Source organism: Ctenocephalides felis, unplaced genomic scaffold, assembly GCF_003426905.1.
Source record: "Ctenocephalides felis isolate EL2017-DRISC unplaced genomic scaffold, ASM342690v1 CF-g0.4_SCAFFOLD_03173, whole genome shotgun sequence".
NCBI lineage: Eukaryota > Metazoa > Arthropoda > Insecta > Siphonaptera > Pulicidae > Ctenocephalides > Ctenocephalides felis.
In genome coordinates, this window is record NW_020539327.1 from 4264 (window position 1) to 12732 (window position 8469).

At 28.6% G+C, this 8469-nt stretch overlaps 1 pseudogene; it reads right to left on the bottom strand.

Annotated features, from left to right (window-relative positions):
* Positions 1-6264: 6264 nt before the first annotated feature.
* On the bottom strand, positions 6265-7078 carry LOC113381894 (annotated as a pseudogene).
* Positions 7079-8469: the final 1391 nt, after the last annotated feature.

Sequence of the window (8469 nt, forward strand, 5' to 3'; positions counted from 1 at the left end):
ACAGTCGGTCAAGTAAGAGCGTGGCCGTGTTAATTACTAAAGAAAGTTTTTTTTTTAAATTTTCATTTTGTTTATATATATATATATATATATATATATATATACTAGCTGACACGGCAAACGTTGTTTTGCTAAATAAGGTATATTCTAAACAATTTCTAGAGAATCAAAAAATATAATACTTTAAGTGTTTAAGAATGTGTTGGTTGAATGCTATACACAATGAGGTATTATAAAAGTTTTATACACTCTCTATAGAAAACATGGTATAATCCAATCCAAGTCTTTTTTGGTCTTTCGACTTATTGATTACGTTTCAAGTTTTTCAGATTCTTTTTGGATTCTGAATTTTGTGTATACTACTAAATAATACTACTGAGCTTATAGAAAATTTTCTGCGAGAAGAGATAGAAAATGAATTAAGTATTTCTTACCCTAGTAGAAATGTATCGTGGCCAGAGGGGTAAAATATCGTGGCGCAATATTCGAATCTTGTCTTTAGATGGACCGGACAATATTTGTTTTCAAAATTATGGAAAATTTGGAAAATTCATCGGAAAAGTGTTTTATATGGTTATTACAAATAATAAACATGTTTCCCATCTGATTTACGCCTCTAATTTTATATTTACACAAATTATACATAATTTTGAAATGTGGGTTTCATGCATTTTTTTCTGGGCGACCAAGATTCATTTCTTCAATATTATCGAACTTAGGAAATACATGGTATTTATAAGGGTCACGAAAAAAATTAACTTTAAATAATTAATCAGCACCAAAATCATGATTAAAGCTTTTAAAAAGTCATATGCTCGATCGTAATTAATAGTTTGATACATTTTTCTTATAAATTCAATATAAATTTTAAATGTGGGTTTCATGCATTTTTTCTGGGCGACCAAGATTCATTTCTTCAATATTATCGAACTTAGGAAATACATGGTATTTATAAGGGTCACGAAAAAAAATAACTTTAAATAATTAATCAGCACCAAAATCATGATTAAGCTTTTAAAAAGTCATATGCTCGATCGTAATTAATAGTTTGATACATTTTTCTTATAAATTAATATAAATTTTAAATGTGGGTTTCATGCATTTTTTTTCTGGGCGACCAAGATTCATTTCTTCAATATTATCGAACTTAGGAAATACATGGTATTTATAAGGGTCACGAAAAAAATTAACTTTAAATAATTAATCAGCACCAAAATCATGATTAAAGCTTTAAAAAGTCATATGCTCGATCGTAATTAATAGTTTGATACATTTTTCTTATAAATTCAATATAAATTTTAAATGTGGGTTTCATGCATTTTTTTTCTGGGCGACCAAGATTTATTTCTTCAATATTATCGAACTTAGGAAATACATGGTATTTATAAGGGTCACGAAAAAAATAACTTTAAATAATTAATCAGCACCAAAATCATGATTAAAGCTTTTAAAAAGTCATATGCTCGATCGTAATTAATAGTTTGATATCAATTTTATATAAATTCAATATAAATAGTAAATATTATATTCACATTCATTTTTTTGTTTATTATCGAACTTGGGAAATAAGTGGCATTTACATTGGTCAAGAAAATAATCAATTTTAAATAATCAATTAGCGCCAAAAACATCAATAGTGACTCTTAAAAAACATATTCTTGATCAGAATTAATTAATTAATAGCTAAATTAATTAAATCCATTATTAAACGTGCAGATATGCAAAATTTTCATTTTCGATTTTCGTCCCATTACTATAACTACTCTACGGGAAGTTAAAAAAAGCAATGAATAATTTAACTATATATATTTATTAAATATAAATATGTATTTATTAACTATATTTAACGACATTGTAAGTATGATATCATTCAGTAAACAAAACAAAAATAAAATTATACAAGATTATAGTAGTACAAAAGTACCAGAATATATAAAAAATTTAAATAATGATAGTACCGAGAAAAAAAATACAATTTTAAACAAACTGTTTGATGAAAAAAAATCAAAACTTCGAATAAAATAAAAGTTAAATAATAAAATTGTGGTTAGTCACATGACTTACTTAAATTTGTTTTTCCTGGTTTGGTATGTATTAATATTATTTAAATCTGTTATATCTACAGTAATATATCGATCTATATTTAAAATTTAGAAGTTTTGTATTTATTCATATAGAATAATAACATTCTGAAATTGCATCATATACATGTATGTATGAACATCTGGTTTTTGAGACTTCTCAATAGTGTCTCTTCTTTCTTTCATATAACCGATATTTGTATAAGGCTATCTCGCTTAGAAATTTTGACTGTGTCGCTTCGTGTCCTTTGGTCATCGCGTTTCGTAAAAGGACCTTACGCATTCTACCTGACTGATATCAGTTGTGGCCGAGATTATTTTATACGTAATTTATGAACTAACATTATGTCATTGCAATTTTGTTTTAATTACATATTTTTACATTTTTGTAATAGCAATTATTATTTATATTACGATACTAGTTTATTATTTATATTAATGTGATTTAAGATTAAAAGTTTAATTAATTTAAAGGCAAAAGAAGATTTCTTTCAATTTATTATTGTGTACATAGAAAAAGAGTATGATTGTAAAAAATGTTTTTCGGTTGGTCTTGAAGAAGGAAAAAATCCAAAAGCCCAAAACGTAGAATAAAATAAGTAAAATATTAATTATATTTTGTGAAGATAAAATTTATGTAATATAATTCAGAAAAAAAACAAATTTAATAATATTTAATAATAAATTTTATATATATGAACATTTAATATAATAGTAATTAATAGCGTTTTTAATGCTTTGAATATTAATGCTTTGAATATTTTCTAAGTAACATTTCACAGATTATGTAATTTACTAACTATCTCATATTGAAATGAATGAAAAAGAAGTTATGTATAAACTTTAAAGACTACTACACTGAGTAAACTAATAATGACAAATTAATGAGCGAATACTTCGTAACATAAAATGATACAAAAACATAAAAAGCATAAAACATAAAAACCTTTTAGAACCGCCCTTTGATTAACAATGCTATTACTACTACATGGAACTAAGCACACGCACACCATCAAACAATGCACAAGGGAAGCAGAGTCCGCATTGTCGCATTTTTCAGTAGAGTCAAATTTGTTTGGCTGTCCATTTAGCAATTCTTGTTGAATTTAGAATTATTATAATATTAAAAAATATTTATAATATATAGTAAGTCTGGAAAAAACTTAGTGCGTGAATTTTAGTGAATAATAAAATGATCTATGATATCAAATAATAATTGGCTAAGAACATATTTTGTGAACAGTTTATAATTAAAATCCAGCGGTTAATTAACACAATTTTGAGTTTTATGGTTAAAGTACGTAAGTATATTTATTACTTATATTATAAATAAACATACATATTTAGTAAACATTGATGTGTTTTATATATTCTAGATTGACTAAATTGAAGTGGATGTAAAATGAGCTGTAATATAAAAACTATCACATAGCAAAATTGGATTTGATAAAAGGTAATAAAAATATCAACAAACTTATTAAATGCAGACTTTTCAATAATTTATTATCGCTTTTGAATATTTGATATTCGTATTTCCATCAACAGTTTTTTGTTTAATTTAAAATTAAATAAAAGTTAAAATTTTACATTTACTGTGTTTTTATTATTTCAGATTTAACTGTGATCGAGTTCTAGAAAATATGAGTTTTCAATAAACTACAATGCCAGAAATGTTTTTTATTAAAAGCTAAGTAATTGAATTTATTATGAGTTTATAAAATCAATATATTCAAATATTAATATATTTTATCTTATTTCAGGTGCAATCGTGATCGAATGCAAGAAAATGTTAAAACATGTGTGAAAATATCCAAATAATATAAGAATTTCCAACACTAATTAAAGTACTTATAAATAGACAATTAAGGCGATAGGATTAACAAAGATGAGATTATGATTTACCATTAAGATCCTCCAAATTATTATAATGACTGAAAATATTTTGATTGTTCTATATCTTATTATTATAAAATAATGTGTAAATTGTTAATAAAATTATTAAGATTCAATACATAAACTATTTAAAAATGTATGTATTCATTTAGAATAAATAAACTTTTATTATCAATGAGTTAAATACTGTTTTCCTATATAAACTAAATAATATTTTTAAATGTGGGTTAAATAATAATTTTGAATTTGGGGTAAATATTGTTTATTTATATTGAGCTTATATTGTTTTTTTATGTAGGGTAAATATTGTTTATTTATATTAATCTTATATTGGTTTTCAATATTGGGCTTATATTAGTTTTGAATGGGATTTTAATATTGTTTATCAATATTGGTTTTATATGGGGCCTTTATTGGTTTCAATATTGGATTTATATGGGAAAATGTTAACAGAATAATATTATAGCAATATTGGTAAACAATATAGAGCCCATAAAAAGTACAATATTGCGCCACGATTCGTTTCTACTAGGGTATTTGACCTGCTTTTTGAAAATTTTTAAGTAACATTCGATGAATTAAAGTAAATGTAAAAGTCCAATATGACTTTGAGCAAATATTAATTATATTATAATAATCAAACCAACTATATCACAACAGATAAAACATTTCACACGAACAATTATCTGGCTACGTTCAGTAAAACTGCCAGCTACTTCATCATTCTAGAAATGTGCTTTTTTGATGTCTTTCAAAAATGTGTTATCTAGACTTATTTACTCTATAGCCGGAGTAACCTGGAACGGCCAGGTGGCAAACATATTTAATGTCTTATTTTAATTTTAAAGGTATTTTACAAAATAATTACATTTTTACATGCTAAAAAACTACCAACGGAAGAAAATACTTTTATTATGGATTTTCAAAGATTACCGTTTATTTTCCGATAGCAAAGTCATAAGAATCAAGGTTACAGCTGGTTATACATCTTTTTCCCTCTACTTTCAAATATTGTTGTTAAACAATACTTAAATTTACTGGTTTTTGACACGTCGGTGGTAGAATTTATCAACCCTGGACCTTCATATATTACTATTTATTCTTCGGTAAATTCTAGGAAATTATAAATGGGAAAATGCTATTCGACAAAGTATCCCTTTGATTGATACCAAATTTAGGTTCTGAATTGAAATAACATAATTAAAAAATAATATATTCTAGAAAATGTTTTATAAATACCAATGAGTATATAATTATACAAATGAGATCTTTCAGAGCATCGTGTTTGAGATAAATATGATTTGCAAAAAAAGGAGTGCTACAACACCAAAAAGTGCATTTTCATATTAACATTTCAAAAGAGTTGATATATTGAGTTTCTAGTAACACTTGCGGCCCGTTTACTAACGTTTTTATATATAAATAAAACTACAAACAAATCTACTTACTACAATTTAATCATAATTAAATAATATCCACGTAAAATATCCTATTGAACGTAATTGAACATCATCTGTCAAAAATGTTTGACATTTCACGGATTAGCAACCGTCCATTGTTTTATTTAGATTAAGCTTCTACAAAAATTTTCAAATTAAAAATAAAAAGTTTCTACGCGGATTTGAAATAATTTCTTACCTTTTGGACTCTCTCTGGATTGGCACGAATTTTTCAAGACTAAGACTGGCGAAATCGGTTTTGCCGTTTTCGAGTTTTACTTGGACATTTGAAAGAGAGCTCCATTTTTATATATAAGATATATAGCGGAATGAACATGTTTCATGGCAGCTGTCAGTTGATTGACGCCAATGTGATCACAAAACTACACAGCACACTTTGAGCTACGCTGATGTGAACGTCGCATCTAGCAGCCTGTAACTAGATTATTGTTTTCACAATATAAAAATTTGTTGCATTTGAGTCCGCGATTTATTTTCGATCAAATCTTTTGATATAAAAATTGTATATTATATTAGTTTCGAAGTCTGGAGTTATGAACAAACTATCATTATAATCGCGTAGACAACGGTGAATTACTGTTTCATTTCTTAATATAATTTATTTAATATCGAATGGCACACATATGCCATATACATACATTATACACATTATAATCAATGATGCAATTCGGTCAATAATGTGTCCAGTTATCATCGGCGTCGATAATTGCCTAGCATCTCCGAGGCATGCTTTCTACTAATTTGACGGCATATTCTAGTAACAATTCTCCAGATCCGACGAATTTGGTGAGAAAACTGCTTCAAAGAGTATGTGCGTCTTCCACGAAGCTTCAGTTTAACATATGCACATTTTCAATAGGGTTTGCATCCGGTGGCTGCGACGGACAATCCCATGTAACGATGTCAGATTGAGCCTGCCACTGAGTACAGAGCTTGCTGTGGTGTTTAGGATCGTTATCCTCCTGCAGAATCCAATCTTCATTGTTTGTGATAAACCAACATTTGGCAGATGGCAATAAAGCGTTTTTGTAAATTTTCATTATTTTTTTTGCATTTAGCTTGTCTGTAAAGAGGTACAAATTGCCGAATCCCTGCTTTGAGAAGCAGCCCTAAAGACGCACCTTTATTCCATGTTTTTCGGTCCGCTGAACAAGCCTATTGGTGGAAGTTGACCAGGTTCGAGTGATGACTGAACGTGTCCATATAGAACTTTCATCAGTGAAAGTGACATTTTCAAAATCTCTGTCAGCATTCTCGTGCGCTCAAAGGAGTCGCTTTGTCACATGTTTTTCAGTCAACATGGGCTTCTTTATTGTGGTGCGCCATTTTAGATCATGGGTCCGGAGGGGGATTCGGATAGTTTTGTAGGATATATCTAAACCTTTTTCCATTAATTTTGCTTGTCCTTGTCGCAGTGTTAAAGCAGAATTTTGCGAAAACAGATCCACTACTCTTTTTTCGTCGTTTTTGTTTATTTTTCCCTTCGAACCACGATCTGGTAAATCGTCGACATTTTTAGTCACTTTGTACAAATGCCCTCGACTCTCTTATATATTTAGCAGCTGCTAATTGCGACATTTTGGGACTTTTTGGGTGGATGCAAAGAAACACGGCCTCATATCGCGACGCATATTTAGCACTCATGACGTTTAACGTAATTTTCTTTCAAAAGATCAATGAATACCTAATTTTTTGTTGACAATGCTTCAAGAATAAAGCTAATCTGGCTATCTCTACCGGCCAGCAAAGGAATTAGAGCAAAAGCTTTCGGCCACGCTCTTACTCGACCGACTGTATACCTTCCGGCGAGGTTTGGTAACCAATCATATCATTTTCTAAATGTTGCAAACTCTTGAATATCCAAAGATATATTACTTTTGTATTGGCTCGCAATTGTTATCTTCAAATTGCACCCAAATTGTGTTGTAGCGTTGCACCATTCACGAATTGTCCCCGTTCTCAACGGGGCTCGCTCACTATAAAAACTGAATTGTTTACATGCACTATGTTGTTCTTGTTGTTTATAAAACTTCACTTCACTTTATTCAGCTTTTACTATATACTACGTGTTATGGAAATACGTTTCAAGATGACAAATAATCCGCAAATAATAAAAAATCCGCAAATACAGGATGGCATTTTATATGGGATTATAGGGTATACGTTCCAAGGTGACAAAATAATGAAAAGTACATATATAGAAATTTGATAATTTATGTTCAGAATTAGGCAAAAGTTTGAATAACTTTGTAATTTATTCTTGCTTGATAGTTTTCAAGAGTTTATTCATATACAGCAGTCACATCTTCAATTTTCCTCTTAAAGAGAATACTTTGTTCATATCAATGTTCATAGAAAAATCACACAGATCATTTGCCATCTTTAAACCTTCACTGAGACTTTTTAAATAAAATGTAATGTTTTCACTGCCTGTTTAAGCTTCTTCTTTACTGGGTTGTGAATTTAACATTCTCTTCAAGTCGGTTTCAGTCGAATCCCTATCACGTGATTCGAACAGTTTTTGAATATCACTTGACTCTATCTGTTCAAATCCGTAACGTCCTATTTCATTTGCGATTGTTGCTATGTTCGCAGTCATACTTTGGATTATCACAGATTTTTCATAATTTTCCGCAGCCAGAGTAGACCACAATTTTTTCCACCACGACTTCAATGTGTGTGATTTCAGTTTTTCCAATGATACTCTTATATTCAAAATACATTTTACTATGTCAAAATTTTTCTTGCATTCTATAATATTCAGTCCATAGGTTGAAGTAATGCAGTTGTATTTGGAGGTAGAAATATCACTTTTATATTTGGATGCATAGTTTCAAGCTCGCGCAGATGACCTGGTGCATTGTCCAAAACTAAAAGTATTTTATTGTCTATTTTTTTTCGTTTTACTCGATCATTATTTATTATTGCTATGAATATTTTCCAGTTAGGTGCCTATCAACGAACTTACACCAGAACCTTAGAAAAGTAAAGAAGGAATCGCAAATTATTTTTTTCAAATCATGAATTAGACAAGT